Source organism: Aphelocoma coerulescens, chromosome 2 (genome assembly GCF_041296385.1).
Source record: "Aphelocoma coerulescens isolate FSJ_1873_10779 chromosome 2, UR_Acoe_1.0, whole genome shotgun sequence".
Classification (NCBI taxonomy): domain Eukaryota; kingdom Metazoa; phylum Chordata; class Aves; order Passeriformes; family Corvidae; genus Aphelocoma; species Aphelocoma coerulescens.
The window spans coordinates 103,185,664-103,212,976 of record NC_091015.1 but is presented as its reverse complement, the minus strand read 5'-3'; the positions used below and the strand labels follow the sequence as shown (position 1 = coordinate 103,212,976).

General features: G+C 36.9%; 1 long non-coding RNA gene across 1 annotated transcript; it reads left to right on the top strand.

Annotated features, from left to right (window-relative positions):
• Nucleotides 1–40: 40 nt before the first annotated feature.
• LOC138105838 (uncharacterized) lies at nt 41–10,691 on the top strand. The gene is made up of 4 exons (XR_011148725.1): nt 41–124; nt 7,599–7,822; nt 9,021–9,070; nt 10,596–10,691. It is a non-coding gene; the product is annotated as an uncharacterized lncRNA (long non-coding RNA).
• Nucleotides 10,692–27,313: the final 16,622 nt, after the last annotated feature.

Genomic DNA, 27,313 nt, shown 5'->3' with positions numbered 1-27,313 from the left:
AACATTGTTACTATTTTAGTATTTACTATTTTAGACCATAGAGGTACTGGCTTGAGTCAGGCAACTGTAATGTGAGGAGTCACTCTGCAAACCCAGGCACAGGATGAGAGAGATTGCTAATTGGGTAAGTCTGGCCACCATCTGGCACTTGTAGTCTCTACCTAAACTCTCCAGATGCAGCTCTGAGCAGCTGTAAATAAAGACTTTCAGCAGTCAAAGGTAATTTATATTAGATATTTTATTCTGTTAGTCAAAGTCAGGAGGATTTCGTGTGTCTGACAACCTTCTGTGAGCCAGAAGGAAGAATATGGGAAGGAGGCAGAGGATGGCAGTTAAAACTATACTGCAGTTGTTTTCAAGACACTTGGATCACTATGCCAGCAGTTCAGTCACATTTTCAACACACACTTGTGAGAGCAGCTGTTGAACTTTGTCCAGCATGTGTTAGCATCTGAAAAACATACACAGTTTGTGTTTTGTCCCCCATGAGGTTGATATCATCTATTAAGAAAGACTGAAAATTCAGGGTGCAAGTTATGTCATAGTGCTACTGATAATACTAAGAAATGTAGCAATGGATCAATCCCTTTGTAATGCTATAATTGAATCTTAATTTTCTTTTATTATTTGCCATAACATATTCCCATATTTCTATATTATTCTTGTAATTTCATGGGTTTTTTACATTGTGCAGTATTCTTACTCTCCATCTTTCTCTACTTACTCTTCTCTGTGGAAATCCTCTCTCTGGGTTTCCTCTCTTCTCCATCCTTTCTATTTTTTAGCATTCTTTTCTTTTCTCTTTCTTTTCCTCTTACCAATTTAACCTGCTTAATTTTCTTCTGCTCAGGCCTGCATGCCTACAAAAACTCTTCTACTTTCAAAAGGCAGCAGTTTTTCTGCCACTTCATCTTTGAACAAACAAGCATAATCTGAAAAAGCCCCAGTATCCACTTAAAACTGCACTCCCCAGGAGTGAACCACAAGCAAAAGTGCATCCTGGAAGGCACAGTTCCCAAAGACTTTCTTACTCAGCCCTCAATTGACATACCCAATTTTTTTTCCTTCCTTTTTTTTCTGTCTCTTTATTTTCTACCTGGTATAGGCCTATGTCCACCCAAATCCATGTCTACCTTTCTGCTCTTTGTTTACTTTGGACTTCAGTCATTTCTGTCCAGCTTTTGCATACATGGAGATTGTAGTCTTTCCTAAATCTCTAAAGTACATGTTACTCTGTTGATTGTACTAAAAAAAAAAGCAAACTCCTTCTCTGTCAATAAGAAGAACAGTATGTGCTATAGCTCTTTAACTGACCTCAAATTCTATCTCATAAATGGTCCCAAGGGTTTCTTTTAGTTCCATCCAGGGCCACTTGCTCAGCACATTTCCTCCCTGAATCGATAATGCGATACCTGGGCTGGATAACAAAAAGTGGAATGCTACCTTTTTCTTTTTCCTTTTTTTCCTGTCAGACTCTGAGTATAACCAGACACAGTGATTAGATCTGTTTTATGAAACTCCGTGTGACAACCAAATTAGACGTTTGGAACAATACCTGTCTCAAAGGAATGACAAGTGTGCAAGTACCAAGCTTGCAGCTGAATTTCTCTGTGATGAGGAAATTTCTGCCTGAAAATAAAATCTGGTTTATTTTAGAAAAATTTTGAAAGAAGTGAAAGGAAATGTTATATGCCCAGTTCCAACATAAGTGATTGTGTCATTACAGTATGTAACCCCACAAGAAGATTTCCATATAGCAATATTTTGTGGGTGATAGCGGGAAGACTTGCCATGGTCATTCAACAAAATCTGTATTGAAATGGCTTTTACATAGATTTACTACTGTCTTGCTCTCACTTCTGCAAGTTGTCATTAAAAGACAACTTACTTAAAAATTGGAAAGCTTTTCTTCTTCCTGATCAGTAATCACATAATATTCTAAATAACACTATAAAGCATTTGTTGAAGCTTAGTTCCAAAGACTGTTACAATATCCCTCATTTGGACCAGACTGACTACACTGGCAGTAGACAGGAGAGATGTTCTCTCTCTCTAGGAGGGATTAATCCCCAGGCACAAGGCTCTTAGGATGATGGAGTCTACTCTACAGACTGTTCTGAAATCTGATGCAGAGGGAAAGGAATGCTCTGGCCTCTGTCCTTTAGATGGTAACAACATCTTTTGGGTAGAAAAAGGAATGTATTTTCCTCAACAGCAGCTACTGCAGCTCTCAGTAGGCCTCTCTTAGATGTTGCTGCTAAAGATATTCTAGTCACATTTAGTCAAATTGGTGTAATAATACCATGTTGAAAGGTGTGTCAAATTCTAATTTTTCAGTTAAGTTTTTTTCTCTTACACTGATGACATGATGATTTTTGCCTTTTCTTTTATACCCGTTATGCCTTTTTTACAACTTCTGTATTCCTAGTGCTTTTTACCTACATTCTTGGACTTGTTTGTTCAGCTAAGAGACTAAACATTTTAGAAGCTTCGTAGTTAGGGATCAGTGTGCCCCAGACCCCAAGGTCCTCTCCAGAACACATTCTGTAAACCAAGATAGAACCATCCAGGGGAAGGCTCCTTGGGGAGGGGGGCTCGCTTGAGCCTCTAATTGGGGAATCTTTGATAGATATACTAATTAGTAAAACCTATAATGTTATACCCAATCTTTTGGGGCGGGCATTTTTTTTTGCAGGGTGCATTTTGATGCATATGACCTGGACGTGTGCACCTAAGGATCGTTAAAATAAATACCAAGGTAAATCCCTATTCCCCTTCTAACCGTGTATGACTCTTGATTTTAAGACCAGGAAAAGGCATCAACACAGCCTCATGTATTAAAACATGTATTAAAAAAAGCCGAAACCCCACACCAAACCCTGTCAATTATTTGCTGTCTTTTTTCTATAATACAGCTTTGTGTGCCAGTACTTCCTACTGCACAAGAGTTAAAAGGATATTTTTTTAACATTCCTGTTTTCTCACATGTTAGCTTTATTACCAGAGGGGTATTTATATTCCTTCTTTTGATGATAGTCCCTGGCACATCTTCAGTGAAATGTAAATAGTGAAATGTCTGATTCTTTAGAATCTTCTAAAACATCCAGGACAACTTCAGAAAGTCATTGTAATAAACAACTAGTTAAGAACTAAGAATGCTCCTACACTATCCATTTCTTCCTCAAACAGTGGGTACAAGAGTTTGTCAGCTATTCAGGTTTTTGTTTTGTTTTGGTTTTTTTTTACAATTCAGCTCTGAAGCTGTCTCAGGCTGGAGTCAATACTACAGCTATTTCAGGCACACATTTTTTAAGGAACATTTATGTCACCATTGATTGTCTTGGTTCTTTATAACCAAGAATGAGCCCAAACATATTTGCTTACAATACTGTGTATTTATCGGTACCTGTAGTACAATATGTTTTATAGGGTTGGTTAATCCAGGAGGAAGGTTAGCCTAAGTTGACAAGATGGAAAGAAGTCATGTAAAACAGATCAGATCCTACAGGATTTCTAAATATTTGTTAATGATTGATTGATTCTATGTAGAGAACTGTTTAATGGACTTAGATGAGTTAATTTATTCTTCAGTTTTCCTGAGGATCTTCTTGGATAGTTCAAAACCTCTGCTAGTTTACATTAAATCATATGTTGCAGAAATTCAGGGTGTGAATCACTTGCTTAGAATTTCCTTCATTTTCTTGCAGTTGTAGAGTCTGAACTATGAATTGATGAGCATTGTGGGAAATGAGTTCTGTGTTTCCTTTGAAAAGAAATACCACAAAGCATACCATTTACCATCAATTATGATATAGCAAAGATTGTCCAAGAAATTAACCTAAACAATCAAGTCATCCTTTGATATTATTTCAGTAGCTGACTGGCATTGTCACATTTCAGAAAATTGAATTCAGCTTTATGAAACATATGTTTAAAAGTTGTACTCTTTCAATAATTATGCCATAACATCCCTATTTTATGCAAAGCTAACTAGATATTGTCATATTAAAATAGCAAATCCAATTCATTGCTTATGAAACACATGTTTAAAAAAATAAAAGGCACACTTTAATTATTTCAAGAGTGTTCAGACTGGCTCACCAGCCTACTGAATATTGTATTTGTTTAAAACTCAATCATGCAAAATGAAGACTCGATTTGAAAAATTTTAATAAAGATAACCAGACTATCATTATATCATTTGAATGCTAATCGGTGCTTTCATTCAGTGGAGGGAGCAGCGATAGTGTCAACTTTGCTGGAGGCTCTTTATTTCGCAATAAAAACATTTACATTCTAATGATTTTATTAAAGCATAGTAGCTGTCAGCATCCCCAGATGACTCCCTGGCAAACTGTATCAGTTATCAACTCATATTGCCTTTATCAAAACCACCCAGTGGTGAGTCTAGGCCTGCCACAATGAGATGTCTGTTGCTCAGAGAGCTGGTATTTAATCATTTCTTCTTCAGTATTGTTCTGCTTACAGTGCATAAATAAGTGCTTCAAATAACCCCAGAGTGCTACTGACAATGAAACAAAGTATCAGTCCTATTTATCTTTCCCACATTCTTCAGAAACCTTCTCCACTTCTTTTTTTTCCCCCCTTTTTTTATTATTTTGTTGTTGTTGCAGGCACTTTTTATTCACTCTAACCTATCATCATTCAACAGCTCTGAATTTCTCCATGACAAGCAGTAGAACTCACAGATAGAGTCAAACAAGGTGATATTTTTTGTCCTAGGAATTGATACAATGAGTACTGGAAACAACTGGATCAGAAGTGATAGGTGGACTCTGAAGCACTGTTGACCTTAACAGAAAAACCTAAGGGGAAGGGAAAAAAGCAACCAAGCCCCAAGGTTGCCATTTTATATCTCAAAACAGAAAGAATGTTCCTTATGTCGAGAGAGAAGGGGCAAAAAATGGTGGGGTGGTTAAGGCCAAGATTGTAAACCTCCTGGGCAGACCTTGTCCACTTTCTCTTAAGGGACGCTAAATATAAACAGATGCATGCTATGCATTGTCAGATTTCTTTTCCTGACCAAGCAATGCTGGTCTGAGGACAGCTCTCTTAGTGGTGAGAAAAGTGTGTCAGTCCCCAACACACATATACATCTGTTTTTAAAAGAAATTCTTTCTCTGGCTTTCATTCACTTTGTTTTTCACTCAGAGAGCCAGCACAGATTATAGTGCTCTGAGGAGTCCTTTTTCAGCCGAGCCAATTAAAACCATCTCGATCTCATTGGTAAAATGACTCTTAATTTGGTGGTAGTGAAGATCTTTCCTTGGATTTTATTTGAATAACTGCTTGGAATAATTTGTAAAACCTTCAGTAGAGTTTAGCTGTAAATGTTTGTTTTGTTTTGGTGTTAGCCCAACTTGCTCTGACAGATGGCAGAGCGACATTGTACTAGGTGGGGGCTTTCAAGTTCAGTGTCCTAACATTTGACTTTCTGCTTAAACTGCTGAACATCAGTTCTGATCCACTGGGATATTTTTCTTGCAGAAATGTCATCACATCCTTTTGGTTTGTGGCAGCTGTCCATCTACCTAGTCATATTATTATCCATTCCCCACTAAAGTGTTTAGTATCAACATCAAAATGCACCATGCAAATCAATAACATATTGTTGTAATTACATTTCTCGGGCTGGAAAAATCAAATACTGTTTTCAGTGTTTGGCTGAAATGGCACAAATATGCAAAATCTATTGCTCAGCTGGTCTACTGGTAGCAGATCTATTTTAAATCTAGATCCAGATTTTGTTTCTGACTCTGCTTCTGATTTGCTCTGCAGCCTTTGGCAAATCACATTGCCTCTATCTGTAAAAGCAGATGATAACTGATCAAAGGCACCATCTCTGACTGTTGTGTGTAATTGCAGCCTAAAATGAGGACAGATTTTGAAAAGACACTTAGACACAGCAAGGCAAAGAGTCAGCAGTGCTAATGCCTGAATGAGGGATGGATATGACATCTAGACTTGCTCATGAGTGTGTTTGGGTACACTATTCAGGCTGGGTATATTTTATGCTTGAAGGAAGTGTGATTTTGGCCTCCACTGCTGTTCCTTCCAACCTCACTCAATTTCCATATTCTCTTATGAGGATTTAAGATCTGAAGAGGATTTTCGAACTTTGAAATGTTCTGCTTCTGCTCCAGATGTTTTGCTGTTTTAATACTGTTGAGAGGTACCTTATTTTTGTAATTTAAAAAAGCACCATCCAGGTCAACAAACATCCACCTGCATTCAATGAAGAGAGCAAAACAATTGCCTCCTTTTAAATGTACTTCACATTTTTCCCGTCTGATCTTAGTACAAGACTCAGGGCTTCCATTTGACCCTGTCCTGCTCACTTTATAGTGAAGTGCTGTTGACCTGACCTCTTTGATATACCAGTGTTGACAAACATGCAGTCTGACAAACAAGGTCCTGATCAGAGTCTTTCACACACAGCAGCAGACTTCAAACGCCCTTCAAGCTGCTGTTCAGATGATGATGTTGCCAGAACACATTTAATTTTTTTATAAGGTGGAGAGTGTACCAACAGTTTAGAAATAAATCCTCAAAAAATAGAATTGAGATTTTATCAAAATGCATTTATTATTGTTTTGCCTAGTGCAGCTTTGAAACGTTATTTCAGCTGTAGCTTTACAAAGTAGCGCATTTATCGGTATTGAACATAAGTGGTTTTATAATGTTGGATGAAAGATATTGAGGAGTTGACTGAGGATGCAGTACCAAGCTAAACAGCATTTTTATACAAATGTCATTGCTTTTATTAATTATCTTTTTGCATAAAAATTCCCATTTCTTATTTTCAGTGCATACATGCATTTCTTTTGACAGAAGCAAAGGCCATCTATAAACCAGCTATTTTTTAGTTTCATGGGCAGAAAAAGCTGCTGATTTCAATTATTTAAAAGACAGGGATTAAGGAAACTGGATTGCTCTAAGGTGATCTGCAAATTAATTTTCCAATGTAGGTATTATTTGTTGAGGAATTTTAATTTTATATATTTAAAAAAATGAGATTTGTGACATTATATTTGAAAAGAACATGCCTAGGATAAGCATTTCCTTCACCAATTTAAGTCTGCATAAAATTATTTATATAGTAACCTTTGTTTTCTAAATATTTCATTTTAACAAAAGTTGCTGCAGGTTGTGCTTCAGCGAATTTCTGATTAGAGTACTTTCAAGGCAGATGCAGCAATCTGTTATTACTCAATAAAGCTCAGACAAACAAGAATTGATATAAATTTATGTTAATTATATAGAAAACAGGCCAAGAGAATTCTGAATTTGGCAGAGTGTGCAAGTCTTCCAATAATAGCTTGGACTGTCCAACAGAATTGCATTCTTCTAAAATGGATCATGCTTCATCAGTAAGCTACAGACTTCAAAAGATGTGATAGAATCTGAGCTCTTACTGTGAAACACCATAATTGTTTCTCATTTCTTTCTCTAACTTGTATTTAGGGAAGAGAAAAGGTATAGGGGGTCTCTCACCATTTTTACATTACCGAAATTCCTCCTTTTGTGCAGTGTCTGGAAGGATGGAAGAAATTCCAGAAATTGTGTTTTCCTTTTAGGGATAAATCCTGCAACACTCAAGAAAACAGTTTTCTTTGAAGAATAGCAACCTGTGGCAGACAAGACTGTCACCTCCCTTCTGCTTTCATAAGTACATCACACTGTGATCAGAGAGATCCTTAGGATGGAGAAGAGGACCTACAGAACAAAAACCCATTCCCACTCTATCTAGCACTAACTCTGAGTGAGCCTGACAATTATAGGGAGTGGAATCAGGAGACAGGTGAGCAATGGATGAGGTGAGCTCATTCAAGGGTGAGCTCATTCAAAAGTGACTCTTTTAAGAGAAGTACCAAGCAGACTCCAGAACTTTATCTCCATGAAACCCAAAGCCTGTTGTATTTGACATTACCCACTTCCTTTGCCGGTGACAATTTATTGCTTGCAGCACTGAAAAGTTCCACAGCTATACAAGCCAGTGCTGGATGGGGAAAATGTGGAGGAACACCACCTGTCAAGTGAACATCACAGATATCAGAGCTTTTCTGTGTGGTTTCAGAGAAGAATATATGAATGAGAGCTCTGTAATTGTACAATCTGAAAAACTGTCACAGTATTAATTCTTTATGTCTTTCTTCCCTGATCTATGAAGTGACCAGAATGATGTCACTGAAGAACATGAATAAGTGGTAGTAATCTTTTGTCTCTTTTGATATTTGTTATTTTGATATTTGCTGCTGCAGATATTATATCAACAACAACAACAAAACCCAAAGGCTTGAGGGTTTTTTTATTATTTTTATTTTACTTAATAGAAAAATAGTATAATTCAAAGCAATAACTTTAGTGATGTTAATACCATCATATGATCTTCTGGGATCTTTCTCTCATTTTGACTACTTTTGAACTGTCTAAAGGAGTTTTGCTTTCCACTACAAAGAGAAATGTTTCCTGATGTACACAAGAAACACGTGTGAACCTAGAGAGTTTTGTTTACTTATGAAATAAATGGGTTGGTCTTAAAATTTGTGGCATTCAACCAAAAATAAATATATGTGTATTCATCCCTGAGCATTTTTAAGACTGCTTGGCACCAGAGACACTGCAAAAAACCGCAGCACACTGAGATAGCTGTAGAAAAATCAGAAGACTAAGTTTCTCAAAATTTGTTCCTATACCTATACCAATTATTCATATTTTAGAAATGACTCAACAAAATAATAAAAAAAAAATGAGTAATTAATTTTTCTCTTTCTGTAGGCAGTCACCAAAGTTGTGTCGTGCTCAATAATGGGTCTTAGTAGGTTTTTCTGTATTTTAGATAAGAAGCTGTGAAAACTATGTGCAGTGTTGCTCACCTGAAAAAGCATGAAATTAGCACATGGTCTCTTGACCTCCCTGTGGAAGTTCTTCTCAGACATTACTTGCTTTCTGAGTGTCTCTCAGTTTCTGTCATTTAAAAGCAAATATCTCTTTTACAGAATCTGTGAAAACCACGTCAGCATGAAAACCGGTTATAGTCTCTCTGGGGGTAAGAAAGGGATTACTGGAGCCAACATAGTGTTTGGACAGGTTTTTAGCAAAATATGTAGATTTATTAAAGTGAAATATTTGTTGGAAATATTGCAATTTCACAGCTTTTACATGGAATACAAAAAAAAAGGGTTTTTTTCTCTTGATGTTCAATGAGATAAAGTGAGCACAGTTTTTGCTGTTTCACTGAACCACATAGATTATTACATTTATTTTAATATTATAAAATGTATGTACTGATATTTATCTCTGTATATTTTATATGTACATTTAGTCTGTAAATTTAAAATTCACATGGAACAGAAAATTTTTTCAAAGGAGATATTTCAATGTTTCCAATTAGACTTTTGAGATAATTTTTATTATGCAAAAATTTTTGGAATGTCACATTTTTGTTCCATTTGGAATGAAGCCCCTCAAAATGTTGCAAATCAATTAAGTTTTAAAATTATGTAAAGTCTAAAGAAAAAAGGTTTATACTTTTGTTCATCTAGGTAAATGTCATTTCTTCTCAGGTAGAGTCCCACCTCATTGTATTAATGCGAAGTGGTCTTGCTGAAGTGAAGTAGCTATGGAGGATGAATAAGAATTGTCCTGTCCCCAAACCCCTTCCCTTTGCTAGATGGAATTATTTTGACATTAGCTGTTTAAAAGACTGCCTTTTAGATCATAAAACCATGCCTTACACAGAGTAGACTGGAGTAGTGGCTGTGATGGGGGTGCTATTCATTACCTCTGTCTCCATTTGGCACACACAGAACAAGTAATGGCAGAGTTCGAGGCTATATTCACTTTCCTGAGATTCTGCCCATGGCAGCACAGGAATTCCCCTGATAAGCAAAGAAGAGGATATGCCACTGAGGAATAGTGCCATGACTAAGCATTTTCTGAACCAAAATTTCCCCCAGTGAGGATGGATGCTGCTGAGCCTGGTGAGGATAACACGACGTAGATGGCACAAGAAACAAAGCCATGCCCAAGTGGAGTAATTATGTAAAAAGACGTAAGAAGCTCTCAGTAACATTCAGTAAATGAAGGGATAAAATAAACACTGACTTTATTAAACAATTCATTTTTAAAAACAATATTCTGAAGTTACAAACAAATTTACAGATATATCCAGAAAAAAGTGGTTTAAATCACATCCGTCTTTTTCTTCTCACCTTGCATTTTCATGAGCTATCTAACATGATCAGATATGCCTTACAAAGCCATAGCATTACACTCTAAACACATATAACCCAAATGCTGCTCTTCCACTTGAACTAATGATGTACACGACTCCAGCAAACAAAGAATATTCATTTGCAATACATCAAAAAGCCCTGCACTTTATATAATTGCACATAAAATATATTAAGAGAAGCTATTAAGGTTGCAAAGTCAAGCATTCAAAAATTTGAAAAACCCAGAATTAAAATTGCTCATGCAACCTTAATTTACTCTGTCAGTGGATGCATTATTATAAAGATGTTAATAATAGATCACATCCCTTTTTCTCCTTTTTTTTTTTTTTTCTACAGGACCTTTGCCTCATAAAATGGATAACTTTTTCTTACAAATGGCTATTTATTGTACTTTTTTCCCATCATCATTCAGTGTGTGATCTGTGGGACATATGTATTTATTCAAGGCTTTTCTGAAGATGCAACTATGAACACCCTTCAAGGCTTACCTACAGTGCTGATCATTCTCTTATACTTAACAAACAAGGGAATTTATGCCCCTGCAAAAACAACTGGATTGGAATGAGATTCATGTCAATGGTACTTCCAAAACAGATGCTGAATTTGAGAGGCCTGTTTTCTGAATTTTGTATTTTTTCCAAATAAACTTTAATTAGATAGCATTCTGTGGGGGAAAGGATTATTTTTATTTGCTGCGCTTGTATCTGTGAATTCTCATTGTTTATGCCAGACAAGTTATTTGGCCTCTAATCCAACCAAGAACACAGATATAGATGTACTGTCATGAAAAAATCTTTTCTTGACCAGGAACACAAAGAACCTCCACAGCACAGTCACAGTCTCTGAAGTCAGTATTTGAATCCTGGCAGTGTCAGTTGGTGTGATTCGATGGAGTTTTAAGTTAATTGGTTCACCCTGAAGGTAATACCCCTACATCCTCATCTGCGTAGCCCTTCAGTATATTGTATTTAGCTGGGTACAAGGGGAGCTGTAGCACCTAGTTCACATGTAGACACCTACATTTCTCTGTCTTAACCTGCAAATTGAAATCCACTCCAGTTTTCTTGCATAGTCCTGAGATTGTTCTGATTCTTTCTTCCCTTAACTTCCCTTCCTTCACTTTCGCTACATATCTTCCAGCTTCTACAATAAAAGATGCTTTTCTATCCCTAAGGTAGATTTCTGAACATGATATTATATTAATCAACAAAGCTTAGGTATTAGAAAACAACATAATGACAGTTAATGTAGCTCACTTTTCCCTGGAAACGCCTGGAAATCTTTTCCTTGATGCTGGCAGCAATTCCCGTTTAACCTCTTTGTCCTTAGCTAAAGTTAGCCTTTATAAAGGCTATCCACATTTTGTCTTTGTCTTTCTGAGATTCTTCTGTGAATGCCTTCCAGTTTTCCATTGAGATCCTTCTCCAACCTTCCTTTGACTCATTTATGCTTCTCTCTTATTCCTAATAATTTTCAATTCATAACATTTCCCTGTTCTTTTGACTAAAAGGACTCTTTTACCCACTTGAATCAATTGGTTGTCCCCTTCTTCATGTCACCCTGTCAGTCCTCGTGTGCTAACAGTCCACCACTACTTTGGCTCAGAAGACAGTCCAAAGACAGACATAGTCAAAACTGTCCCAGACTATATTCCTCTTGTAGCGACAACTAGAAAGAAAATCTTTCTGTGTTTTGTGTTTTCTTGGGATTCAAGGATGAGCTAATGGGGAAACTGGCAGCAATAATTGTCACCTATGTGTGACATAGACTGAGACTAAACTCTGTGCTAGAAGGCTTTGCAGATGGAAAACCTGGCACAGTCTGCAGCAGCCTAAAGTTACAATTTCAGGAAAAGTCCTACTCATCCATTGGCATAGTTGAGCATGCCCAGATTACCATGGAGAAGTGTGTTTTTCACCAGGCTAAAAATAAATCTGGGAAGATTTTCAAAAGGAAACAAAGGCAATGCACTATTTTCCTGCCATTGTCCTTCCTCCAAGTCTTATACGATGTACACTTTCTTGTTTAAAACACATTCAAACTTTAGAATGGAACAGCATAATGGTTATGGACGAAATTTTGCAAAGAAATTCAACTTTACTTATCCCATTAGGGAAAGATATTTCATCCCTGATAACTCAATAAAGTTATTTACATGAAATGCTTTTTTCATAGGTGTCAGTTATTTTTTATAATATGCTGTACTATCCACCCCACTTGTAATTACTGAACTTCAGAGTATATTCTTGGCTTACAGGTAAATGAAAGCTAATTAAAATTGCCATCACTGTTACATTCCCTGCTAAACATCTGATCCTATATCTTCTAAAATCATTTACTCTGAGGGCTTTAGCACAGGGTCTTACATGTTCAAAAATCTTCCATCCTGAGGACAATGAAAACAGGGATGTGTGTTGAACTCTGATCTCCCTCTCTGATTTAAAGCCGTAAACCCAGAGGCATTAAAAGTAAGTTAATACTTGTTGAAAAAAAATCGCAAATGTGTTTAAAAGGTAATTAGTGAATAATTCCTTGAGTTACTTTTCTCTCTTCCTTTCTCATTGAACTTGACCCTGTTGTCTATAGGAAGCATTATAAATTTTGAAAGTCTCTCATGACTTGGACATTTTAATGAACTACTCACAGCAGTCACCTGTCAGTGGCCAGTTTATTGGAGAGAGTGAGTGAAAATTTATCTCTCTGCACAATATGTAACACTACTTTTCACAGGGACCTGGGCTAATTTAACTCTGCTGTTTTCTGAATTAACAAGGCTTGTCTTCAAACCTTTCGACATAGGAGCATTCTGTTCTGTTATTATTTTAGTGCTCGCCTTCCCACCCTCCCTCAGGACGTGCATTATTTAATCCATCTGGAGCCTTAGTAACCAAGTTCCCCTGCTCTCCCTGACCCCAGTGATTTATGTTCCATATTTCATGCTGTGGTTGGTCTTTTACCACTTATATTCCCCCTCCTTATCCTGGTCAATCTTTTTTTTTATTTTCCCTCTCCCTCTTCCCCTGCTCCGCCCCTTCTTTTTCTTTTTTTTTTTGGAGGAAGGATAAATATTTGACAAGTGGACTGTTTGTCATGCAAGCCCTAACACAGTTACAGTTAGGGAGGGGAATAATTCAATCTGCCAAGAGTTAAATGCTGATAGATCATTGGATGTTGCTAGGCCAGGGGTTGTGCCACTCATAATTTTTCCCACTGATACAACTATTTTATGGAATGTGACATACATCTTTAGGTGTTAAATCATCCCTAGAATAATTTGTCTGTCAGGAATCAAAGTGAAAGGAAATAAAATCACCAGAGCACAGAGTTGTATTGCTAAATCTCATATTCCACAGAGACTCACATTTGCACTTTAGTGTGTGGTTGTCTCTGTGTCTTTAAATAAAAACAACACACGCAGAGGGAAGAAAATCATGAAGGAAGATGGGGTGGGGAGGCATTTGCATTGTGTATGTTGGGTTCACAATCAGTCTTCCTTTGCTCTGTACCTTCCTTACTCCCTGTTCCTCATATCCTTCTTATCAGATTTCATGTTTAATGCCCAGCCTGAACTCCCCATCCTACACCCACAAATCTGACTGAACACAATAGCGCTGATAAAACGGAAGCAAATTTCTTCTATTAGTGACTGACAGCAATTTGAACAAAATGAAGTTGTACCATGATATCGTTATATATACAAGGTGCAAATAACCTAGTTTGAATAATCACAGCCTCTGTCCTTTTAAATGATTTTTCTCCCCCATTTAAAGGGAGGCCTTTGATGTGATAATATTAATTCCCTCTGTGCTTGGAGGAAGGAAAAAAAAAACCTAGGAGAAACGGAAATTAAATGAGTAATGCAATGTCAGTCAATCTTTTAAACCAGGGCCTTATTAACAGCTAATCATTTTGTCATTTTGTCGCTCAAAGTAATGAATTTGATAGGAGGAGAAGGGAATGTTTTATGTTTATTTTTATTAGTTTTAAACAGGAACAGTTGTGGAAATATTATATTATCAAGACTCGCAGCATTTAAGTGGTTTCTGTTCAGCATATTGCTATTTTTCTTTTCTGCCGGTATCTGATTGCCATAATTTTGAATAATCTGCTTGTCTTTCAAAAAAAAAATTGAAAAGGATATTCATCTCAGGCATAGCACAGGGTTCCATCACTGGAGATGCATTAGGCTTTTGTTAGGTATTTCTTTACATCCTATTTATTCAGAAGTATCTAAGTAATTATTCGCTAGAAGGATAGTTATGCAGCTGAAAGGAACGGTCTATGTTTCTCAGCTGCCAACATCTGAAGACCAGAAAAATTACAGGGAAAAGACCATGAATAACTTTCTGTTTCTAAAAGTGTAACGTATGGTTTTGTTGTATTTTAACATTCTGTAGGCTACAGCTACACATTAGACACGTGCTAGTAGAATGCATTAAATATTTGTTGCTGAGAATGGATTCTCTATCGATGTCCCTGTAGCATTCTCCTTTGAAATGGCAGGGGTGACCTCTGAATTGGGACTCCAGAGGACTCTCAAATTAAGTACTTTGAATATGGTGCTATTATAAGGCTTGATCTAATGTTGATGGTAGTTTTCCATCAGCAAAAACTGCAAGGAGAATACAAGTCTCCACAGCCTCCTATGAGGTTGCAAATTTTGGGTTGCCTCAATGTTGCCCTTCATATGCTTCCATTACATTTATGTATTTACTTATTTTATATTTTCTTACTATATAGTAGCTTATTTCACACTTACATTTTAATGGCTGAAGAATGGACTGTAACTCTAGAGAAGTACAGAAAAAAATAGTCCCTGATCTCCAGCTCCTTTACCATGAGTTAAGTTAGCAAGCAAAACAGTAGCTGGTAGTCTGGTGATACATCTGGTGATTTACTTACTCATTGACTAAAAAGTAATTGAGTAGGTTAGACTACATGTGAAAACACTTCTGTAATATTAGCATAGGTTCCATTTGATTTTTTTTTTTTCTAACATGAATGTATGGAAATTCTCTCCACCAGGATGGAAGCATTTACTGCATAGGAAGACACACATGATGGTGGATAAAGGCAACACTCCTTGAAGCCTAAACAGGAAATGCTGCTCTACTCTGTAGTGGTTTGGTCCAAAATACTCATTACTGTTTATCTTCTGTGAGATGAGAATTAGGAGAAATGCAAAGCAGACACCAAACTTGAAAGAATATAAAGAAGTTTATTAACAGACCTAAAAGAAGAAAAAAATCATACCACACCTTCAGAACTCTTCTCCTCTCCGCACCTTTCTCCCTTCTCCCAGTGACAATGTAAAAAGACAACCCTTGAGATGTTCAGCCCATGCTATGAAAGCATTATCACAATGAGACAGCCGCCCACGTTGGTTCTCTGCTCGCATGCGAGTCCCTTCCCACAACTGCTTTCAAGGGTCCACTCTTGAAGTTTTTTGGGGTACAATTTTAAGGTTGAGCCGTTCAGAAATAAAAGTTCTCTTTACCCATCTCTGGGAGCATTTCATCTCCAAGAACAGAGGCCCTTCTCCTTCCCTGGGAGCAAAGGGTCTTCCTCATCTTCATCTTTAGGGCTATCTCTGGGAGCATCTCTAGGAACTGAGGTTTTCTTCTTTTCCATTTGGAGTAAAAGTCCTCATTGCTTCCATCTCTCCCTGTTCAAACTTCTCATTAAATTACAGCTGCTTCAGCATCTGCCTATCTCAGCGCAGGTGCTTTTGCTCACAAATACAAGTTGAATGCTCCACCCTCCACGCCTTCATGAAATTACAACGGGTACTCTGATATATCATAGCTTTACAACAGAATTTCAGCTTTAAGCATCTCCTCTTTCTCTTCCCTCAGGTTTTCAGCACTTCACGGCACTAATAGGGTTAATCTCACCTCGGCCTTGCAGCTGGAATTTCGCTTATCGCTGTTGGTCACATGATCTCTGCCAGACAGCGGTGCCGCTTTAGCTGAATCTTGGCCGCACTGGAGAGGGGGAGCCGAGCCGCTCCGTCTGCCCACAGCAGGGCTGTTGGGGGGGTTCTGCGGGTGGAACAGGGCCCACCGGCTCCAGGATGGCCGTGGCCTGGCCCGGCCTGGCCCAAGCAGGGCCTGGGCTGGGCCCACTGGCCCCTGCACGGGGCCCGCAGCCACCTGTGCCAGCACTGAAAATGAGAGAGAGCTGGGGGGGGGGGGGTCTATTCTTAAGTGTGGATCACAGAGGTGGTCACAACTTTAAGTGGCTTAAAGAATTGTCCATATTCAAACTGGCCAGCTGATAGGTTCTGTCAGGTCACAGAGGAAGCTGTAAGCACCCCTTTGCAAAAATATCACTTCCGGGACTATGCTTGCTAACCCATGACATACTCAAATAATAAAAAGGTAGCTATAAACAAACCCAACTTCCAGACAGTTCACAAAGTGAGGGAATGCACCATCTGTTGAAATTTGCAAATGGCAGGAGAAAAAGGTGTCCTACTAGCCACAACTTCAAGTTATAGAAATAAAGTAAGAACAAAGTGATTTTTGCAAAACACTGAACCCAAGGTTATGCCTGGCTCCTGCTTGAGTCCTACAGTCATCGTTTGTTCTCTGCTCTAAGAATTCAGATATATCTATGAGTTTAATAAATGGATACATAATAACTGTGGCCACAGTAATTGTCATCTTACCCAACCAACCTGTGGCAAATATGAGATGAAACCTATTAGCTAAAAAACTGTTGACAGAAACCTACATGAAATTGTTAGGTCTCACACTTTTGGTGGTCTAGGATTACATACAGGGTCCCCAAAGGTCAGCTGTCATACATAAGTTTGGCTAAGCTCTGTTAATGGATCTTTGTGTTGGAGTCCCAAGCATAGCATAGTATTTGAGCAACTACACTTCCAGCTCTCTGGGTCAGCTGATATTCTTGTTGTCTTGTTTCAGAGATGTAGAAAACAGGAAGAGGAATATGAAATACTATCAGTGTAGGAATTTTAAATATATATTTAGTGAGTGTAAACCATTATCTTATGCCAATGACTCTGCTGTTTTTCAGTGAAAGTATTACTCAGGAGTCTATGCTAAATGATGATTCCTCCTTTTCATTAGCTTTACATGTCTAAGTATCCTTTGTGCTGTAGAAGAAACGCCCTTGTGGGAACTGATTGCTGCCATTAGTCTGTTGATTCAGTTGATTGCTGCTTTAGGCTGTTCATTTAGTCTCTGCTCTCCTCAGAGAAGCTTGTCCAGAGAGTCTCATAAAGCTGTTTCTTTTCAGAAGAGAAAAACCTTCAAAGCATTACCAGAGATATTATTTCCTTTCTGGTTGTATGGAGCAAAGACATCAAAGAAATAGCTGGATCTATAATCTACAGCGTATTCAGAAAGTACATAAATTTTGCAAATTTCTCTATAATTAGTTGGAAATTACATTTTGGTATTGAAGAGAGAAAGAGTAGTTGCAGAATCACAGAAAGATTTAGTTTGCAAAAGATCTTTGGAGGTTGCCTAAGGGCCAACATGGATCAGGTGGCTCAGGGCTGTGTCCAACCAAATTCTGTGGATGGAGGCTCCACAGTCTTGTCAGTGACTCTTCAGTCCAACCCTTAAGACTGAGTCCAAATTTTCAGCAGCTGAAACCAAACAATAAGTTGATAATGATTTTTTTTTTCATTAATTACATTTTTCTAAAGAACTTTTTTAAAATCAAAAAGTATTTTCTGACCCAAGTGTTTCTGGTAGATATGGTCTACAATTGGAACATTTATACTTCAATTTTGTGGAGCAATCAGAAGAACACACATTTTCACTGATTTTAAATACTTCTGGTGAAAAGAAACTTCAGCTATCCTTCTGTCATAAGAGAATTGCAAAGTTACCACCTGAATATGAAAAGACATATATGAAATGCCATTGTTGAAATTCAGCTTGAATTTGGGATACAGATACTTGAAGTATGAAACCTTTCTCAGCTAAGGGAGTCCACATTATTCTCTTGAATATTTTCTTATCATATGCACATTCTCCATTTGCTATTAGAAGTCCACTCATCTCAATGCACATTAAAAATTGTGTATTTGCTGCAAATATTCAATGCATTCTTATGAATATATCCAGTTTACTACACATACAATCTGTCTCTCTGCAAATAAGGTGTCATCATTAAAAATGATATTACAAATAAAATATGAAATGTGACCGATCATGAAGCATAAAATTCTGCACTAATTTACAAATTTCTCTGTTCTTCACAATAAAGCCTTTTTTTTTTTTCCAAAATATTGTGTCTCAGTACTGTAATGTTCTTATTCTTGCCCTAATCACTTCTTCACATTTAAAGATGGCTGAACTCATCACTACATAGAAATTTGGCTTGAAAATTTTCTAGTCAGGAGGCAAGGATTTAAAAAACTGAGGGCAGCAACTGGAACACATCTATTTGTATATTTATAACTGCAGGTTTCTGTAATTAATAATAAAAGCCATGCTGCAGAAAGGAACCTGGTTGACCGAAAGTTGAATATGAGTCAGCAGTGTATTCTGGGGTGTGTCAGGCACAGCATCACCAGCTAGTCAAGGGAGGGGATTGTCCTGCTCAGTTTTGCAGTAGTGTAACCTCTCCTCGAGTGCTGTGTGCAGTTTTGGGTGCCACAATATAAGAGAGATGTTCAACTATTAGAGAGTGTCCAAATGAGGGCACTGAAGATGGTGAAGGGCCATGAGGGGAAGCTGAATGAGGAGCAGCTGAGGTCACTTGGTCTGTTCAGCCTGGAGGAGACTGAGGGGAGACCTCATCACAGTCTTCAACTTTCTCATGATGGGAAGAGGAGGGGCAGGCACTGATCTCTTCTCTGTGGTGACCCAAGGGAATAGCCCTATGTTGTGTCAGGGGAGGTTTAGGTTGGATATTAGGAAAAGGCTCTTCACCCAGAGGGTGTTTGGGCACTAGAACAGGTTCCCCAGGGGAGTTGTCACAGCACCAGCCTGAAAGAAGAAAGAAGCGTTCAAGAAGCGTTTGGACACTGCTCTCAGGCACATGGTGTGACTCTTGGGGTGTCCTGTGCAGGGCCAGGAGTTGGACTTGATGATCCTTGTGGGTCTTTCCAAGTCAGCTGATTATGTGATTCTGTGATTTGTCCAAACATGCACACACTTTCACTACAGTTCCTATACTTTTATATTTTTAAGCTATTTCTGATCTATACTTGTATACCATTTTGCATCTTGATTCCTTAAGATTTTCCATCTGAAAGACAGGAAGGAGTGCCTTTTACAGAATATAATGTTATTTAATAATTATACACATTTTCCATAAAATTCTTATAATTTTCTCTGTGTGTGTCAGTACCAATATACCTTTCAATATTAATATTCATTTAAGTATGAAGAGTGAAGTGTATGTGTAAAGAAAGTAATCTGTGAGAAATGATATACACTAATGAGAACACTAGAGGAGCAAAACTCTTCAGAACATATGCAGGGATAAAAGCTTATGTAGTTGAAGGGATAGTATTGAATTTTTTTTTTTAATATGGAAAAGCACCATCATTTCTAACTAATTTATTGCAGAATTATGATCTGAATAACTTGTACTAAAGCCAGCTACAAGTAGATATATTTGGCAGACACAATTGAAAAGCACCATTGTAGAGAACTAGGGCTGTAGTGCAGGATATATTATTCATCTCACCTCCTGAACCATTGTGTCAATCAAGTGTGAAACGAAACATCTCCAAAACTTCTAGGCCAAGAATTTTTAAAATAGGAGCCTAAATTTAGTTCCTTAAAGTCTACCCCTAGATACACAAATAAATTACCTGTTTTATTAAAAAAAAATTGAGCTCACAAAACCTTTAATCTCAACAAGAGTTTTGGGTACTCTGTAGTTCTGAAAATCAGGCCATTTCTTTATATGACTGAATATTGGTTTTAGGAACTTAAATTCAGCTTTTGAAAATCTTAGTCATTGATCTAAGTTTGTTTCTCATAGAAATCAATATGAGTTTTGTCTCTGTTTTAAATGTGAGTAGGAGTATATACTTCACTAAAATATAAATCCATTCACAGCAGCATAATACATAGACAGCTTGTGCAAATTTGAAGTCAGGCTGTTGTCTTGTGGGCATGTGACTGACATGCAGAGGCTGATAAATCATAAAACCTATAGGGCTTTCTCCTGACAACTGGACACACTTTAAATGCCTAAAGGATAAAATATAAACTACCTTGTAATTTTTTTTCTAATACTCTGAATAAATAATATTACATGGGAAGTCACAGAATGCCCCCAATATAATAGAGAATAATATTTCAAAATTCATATTCCCTGAATATACTTTGTTTAGTCATTCAGATCATCAATATGGATGACTTTCTGTACAGAGTTATGAGAAGGAGAATACTTTTTCCCATACTTCAAAAAATATTAACATTTTCAAGGCACAGAGTTTAATAAAGTTTGTCATGCAAAATGTCCCCAGATTGTTCCCAATAAAATCAGGCCCTAAAGATGCTAATTTAGGAAAGGAAAGATCTGAGGAATCATAATGGCTGCACATTTAAGTTGTTTAAAAGCAACTCCTCAATTCTGAGAAATGTATTTATTCTATAGAGTAGTATATCATGTTGTTTTTTCATTATACTGTAAAAAATTTCAGCGTGAAATGAGGATTGAGAAGTAACAGCAATCTAGAGTTATTTTATATATCTCCAGATATACCTTCCGCATGCCCCTTTATCCACGTTATTCTCTGGCAAACAGGAGGAAGAGACTCATACCTATCGTAATTAAATGCTTCTAAGACTCTCAGAGTTGCAGTACAACTTTATCCTTGAGAATTATTATTGGAAACACAGGTGCTTAAAACACTCTATTGCACCTTTGTCATGTTTAAGAGACTCAGCTTTGTAGTTCAAGCAGTTTCAGTAAGAACTGTATTTTGTGTGCCCTGAAAGGTTGATATGCTGATAGGCTATTTGGAGCTGATTACTTCTTCTTTCAATAAAACTTTTACATCCTTCAAAACCAAAGCAAAATCCAATTAATTGAGATACTAATTTTAACAGTATTCATACTTTTTTTTTTTCTATGAACACATGCAAGTAAATAAAATTGTGTCATGTTCCAAGAATGAAAAGACACATAGTCTTCCAGTAATGTGATATGGTGTGGTATCTCTAAAAAGTTTCAACTGCTGTCTGAAAACAATACATATGATTAGATATATATTTAACTGCAGAATTGTGGACTTAAGTTTATGATATTCAGAATATTTAAATTGGTTCAGGGAAAAAAAGTTGTAACTTCTGTGGTTCAAAATTTTAAATAAAATACCTACTGGTCTGCTATCAGCATTGTTTTACTGCCGCTCTGTATGATTTTGGTTTGGATGTATCTAAGTAGAAGTTGTCTCTTACTGTTGTTAATCTATTTTACTAGAGCATGTAATTGAGTAGAATTTCACCTTAGATCACTGTTCTAATGAAAAAATAATGCAGTATCTTATGCATGTAATTAAACAAGCAATAGCCACATACATCTTTATGTTCTACATTTTATTGACAAATAGGATTGTATTACATAGATCATTTTCTGAAGCATCCATGACATAAAAATAGGGCATCCTCTAACAAGTTCATCAAGAGCTCAAAAAAGAGCCTGTCTCTCACTAAAAGCAAATTTAGGATTGTTCCTTTTCTTCAGTCTATGTTAGACCAGAAGAGAAATGATTTTACAGAGTGAGGATGGCAGAGACAAACAGGCAAGCACGCAAGGCTTACTTGCTGACTACTACTACTGCAGCTTCTCAAACAGTCACTTCCTCACTGGCAGTAAAGGAATTCTGAAACAACCACTTGCCAATGATCAAAATGAAATTGAGCCAGATTACCCATCTTAGAAGTGGATGATATTTTGTTTTCATTTCTATATTTAGTACTGTCCCAAAGGGCTGTGTCTGTCCTTGTAAATAAAATGATTGGGTGCCTGTCTTCTGATCCCCAGGGGCATGTGACACAGCACAGCTCATGTCTGAAGTCTCATAATCTCAAAAAAACAAAGTAGCATAATTCATACTGAATCTTGGTGATATTTTCTGAATTATTCAGTCCTCTGAAGGGTGCCTAAGTGCTGTCTGGAAAGGACTCAAGGCTGACCAAGGCTTAATATTTTAATCGAACAATGGCATCTAATCTGAATTTATTGCATTCGTCAATGCACACAGCTCACAACTTGCAAACACATCCACACAGGAGAAGCCTTACAACATGGTAAATAAGTTCAGAAACTTTCTGAGGACTATACTGTATATGCTATGTATAGGGAACTGAATATAGGTGTGAATGACAATCTGCAAGTCTCTCTTTTCTGTGCAGTGCATAGGTATGCAGTGAAAAGTGAATATCATTCTGTGTGTTGAGTAGTCATGATGTATGGTTTCAAACTTGCTGTTCTCAGTCTTGCTCCACAGTGCTATGTTATATTAGTTGATAGCTAACTGCTTTACAACCAGCAGTGAATACTTGCAGATCTAGGTTAGATTCCAAGAATTAAACTGATTAAAAAATTTCAAAAATCCATTAGATTGATTAGATGGCAGGTTGATCAGTTAGAAATGTAGCCCTGTGATTTTTTCATTTTAAATAACTATTTTTTATTTAAAGCATTAGTACACAGAGAAAAATTGCACTGTTAAGTTGAATTCAAGTATTCTTTTATTCTTTTTTTTTATATTCAAGAAATATTCTTGCCATATAAAAGAGACTGTGACACACAGAGGTGACATAGGTGCTTATGGTACTACCTGTGACATAATGAATGAGGTAAGAAGCCAAGTTCTTCCGGCAAATTTGGATGTACTAATAACCTAGCATAAGACCCCTCATTTTTTCCTTGATATGATAGCTAAGTCACAATATGGTCCATTTAAAATGTGATCTTCCAGAAACTGCTTTAATTCTGTGCATCTTTATATCCTGAACTTAGGATGAAACTTTTCTGTTACATCAAGTTGCTTGTGCCACCATCTCCTTGTAGACATTAAATCCAGCAATTCTTATTAGGCATCTTGAAGGGCCAGGAAGCTTGTGTTCACAAAGACAGCAAATTCTTTCTTTATCAATCCCTCCTCCAAGCTTTTTGGGACTGCTTTGGCTAGGAGATGACCCAAATGAACAACACTTGAAGATTCTACTAGCTCTTCTTTCTCTGACTATGGGGAAGACTTATAAACTGCTTTGCAAAGAAGTAGGAGCTCCAAAGGCTCCAAGACAACATGTACTAGAGCAACAAAGACTAAGTCCTCTAAAAACATCAAGCCTCTAAGAGTGAACCTACCAATGCTTTTCATGGGCTTTTAGTACAGTTTGCCAGAGTAAAGAGATACGTCTTCACTACAGTGATACAAAGAATTTAAAGAAACATGCTGTATAAGCCAGTGTGAGTAACAGGTAATAAGATGTTATCTGAAAAATCATCTACTCTGGGAGTGCTCTTCAGCCTCACTTGTAAGGTGGCAATTTGTACAGCACTGTACACCACTGATCAGCTGTTCTTGTCTCACTTTATTGTTACCAATATGTTCCAACACGTACTGCTAATGCCTACTTCTCATGACCTCACTTAAATCATGAGGGACAGGGAAGGCCTACTCCACTTTTCTCTTTTTCAAGCAATATTGAGAGACATTTGGATGTGTATTGAAGACACTTTTTACCTTAAGGGTTCCTCAGAGTGATATTTTCATTAAACACCACTGGTTTCCAGCAGCTTGTTGCTTTTCTCTTCATAATTTTCATAGAATCTTAGAATATCCAGAGTTGAAAGGTGGCCACTAGGTTCTTCAAAGTCCAATTCTTCTGAACAGTTACCCTGGGAGTATGTATAATTTGAGTAAAAGTGTCCAAATTCCTGAATAAATAACCACCACTTGGAAAAATTCCCTATGTCTAAAATGAACTTTTGTGTAGCTGTAGATTTCATGCTGGATGTTTTAACCATATTTTCCTTTGGAAAGTAAACATGACCTTACAGTTTAATAAACACACTTGGAACTTTGTGAAGAGACACCTGAAAATTAAACGCTGGGATACCTATGACGCACTGCCTCCTTCTGCCAGCCCTCACTTACACCTCTGCCAATTAAGTCCACTGTATCTCAGGTTAAAATCTATTTTGAAATTTGAATAGCATTCATCTTCACTTATTGTCACACTTGCCAACTGAAATTACCTAGTGAATTCCTAGTGGGCTTCACAGAATCTTTTATGTTCAAATGCACTTGTCTTTTTATCTCTTTTCACCTGTTCCCATATGTTTTCATTACAAAAACAAAACTAAGCTAAATTACTTTTTTTTTTTTTCAGTGCCTTATGTCTTCCGTGACTTCTCTGTAGTAGTGTTGTCAAATAAAACTGGACTACTACATTTTATAAAAATATCCTAAGAGTTCAGAGGAACAACTGTAACCCTGCTAGAGAGAACAATGTGCCATTAAGCACCTAGGAATACTTGAGATACAATGCCATGAGCCATTGGCTTTGGCAGCTTAACCGATTGAAGAAATTCTGTCTCTCTCTGTCCCCATTCCCACATGCTCATTCCTATCCCTGGAGCTTCTGAACCTGGAATATTTGATTTTCCTTGCTTTACAGTGCAGGAACCTAGAGATAACATACTGAGATGGGAAAGGGGAAAGGATGAATCATTTGAACAAAGAAAGGCAAAATTAATTTACAAATCTACAAAATTAGACATTATTTCTGTACACATTATACACTAAGTGCTGTACAAGATGGGATTTAAAGCATAACAAGGGTTTCTAGTCAATTATGCTACAGGCTCTGCTACAGTAATTATGTTACTCTCTGTGTGCGGATTGATCTAGGCTAGAGATGGGACGATGAGAGAAACACACTGGAATGAAATTTGAATAAATGACCTGGTCACTTGATTGGCCAGAGATAGCTGCTTCTTCATTTAATTTTTCCTTTTTTATTATTTTCTGATGGTAGGGGTCAGAACATCATGTTTCCTTGCTTTAATAAAAGTGGGGTGTGTGACATCTCTGACTTGCTGATTTGCCTTGATGATCAGCCCATGTGAGAGTGTGCACACACACACACCCTCTGCGTGTCACAGCACTTCATTAACTTCTGACTTCATTAGAGGCTGTGTTAAAAAGTATGACGTGCTACAAATGGAGCACCTTTATTCAAATGTGTGACCTTCGTGCTTTCTGATTTATTAGTGCAATATGGTATAGGGCAATATCACCTAAACATAGCGTATTTATCAAACACATCTTTCCAGTAACTTGTGATGAGCATAAAAAAAAGAATGCACATCTTTCATATAAAGCCTCTTACACGAAGGCACAAGATTTTAAATACCATTGGTAAAAGTACAGTGGATTTTGCTATGCCAGAGCAATTTCTTCACCCTGAATATCATTGCCTATTAACTATTTTGTGCTCACACTTTCTTAGCAGTAAATTTCTACTTGGAGTATTTTGAATCTTAAATTCTGCCTTGGATATTTAAAAATTTTTTTTCCACTGATGAATATAATGAGTAGTTTCCACTCTGTGATAACGTAAAAAATACAATGTTGTATCATATGGCATTTTTCCTAATGCTAATTAACTAAAAGTCCTTGTAAGACTAGTATGGCTTTTCATTAATGGAGAAAGTTGACATCTTTTATATACACCATTTACAATACTTTGGCACAATTAAAACTCTTAATTATAAAAACTGAAAAAAGAAGTATTTTAAGGTCAGTCAAAGTATATGGAAAAATGTAAAGTAACTTCCTAATAAATTTGTGTCAACTTAACAACTTAAGACTAGTAATGACTTCAGTACTTCTTTTTACCTTAAGACACTGTTCTAATTTTTTTTTTTTTAATTATGGGATTTCTGATACATTTCATGCTTAATGTTTGACATTTCAGAGTCTTAGTTCATGTAAATTACCAACATTCTAACAAAATATTTTCGGCTCTTCAGATGACAGTTTCCACCTTGCAGTGGACGTATCTTAATTACTAATTGCTGTTGAGACCTTTACATGCTAAGCCACAGACCTATCAGGCTTCACCCTGGCTTTTGCTATATTTATAAATAATGTTTGGCATATTTCTGACATCAGTTTCTCATTTGCAGCGTAAACTAATAACGTAAGATGGAATGGAAAGACACAGAGATAATCCTCACTGACCCTTGGGGTCACCCTCTGCTTTGCTATAAAGATGAAAAGAAATGAGCTGCAGCTCAGCCTTTTAAATTAACAGCAAAAGATATCAAATCCTTAAACCATTTAACAACTTAATTTGACTTGGTTTTGTTTTTCTTTTATTTCTTGTGGGAGAAGGAAATGGGGAAGTCTGATTAGAGAGGGGTTCCAATTCTACCAGTCTTTGAACTAACGTTTGGAAGAATGAGCTCACTTAATATTTAAATCATTTTACAATATATTCAGTCCGTTTACATATACTGCAATGTGTCAATAGAATCATTCTCTAATAAATGTGATGCATGCTACAGTTTAGCTCTAGATAGGCTGTTATTTTAGAACAGTGATAATATTAGTATTGCTAATGACTTCAATCTTTTAGATTCATCTGCTTTTCCTATGGCCTCTTAAATGCAACTAATGAAACACCCAGCAATCCAACCACAGGAAATCGGTATTTTATTGAAAGATGCTTTTCAATCTATTCATTTTTTTTCAGCCTTTTTATCAAGTCTTGGTTATGATTTAAGTAGCTAAAAACCGTCGTTTTTTCTTCTCCTATCAGATATTTTTATTATTGTTGCCCTGGGATACTACTATGACAGTGATAATTGAAATTGCTCTATTTCTTCAATTTTAGTATGCAGTCAAAACATATTTTTGGATCCAGAATAATCATTACTACACAGTATTAGATTGTTATGTCACCAGTTTAGGATTGCTTTTGACTTCATTATAAAACCTGACAGGAAAATAAGATGGATTACATGGCTACCAGCTGAGCAAAGTTTAAATTACTTTTTTGCATCCTATGAAGTAAAGCTTCCTCCCCTCC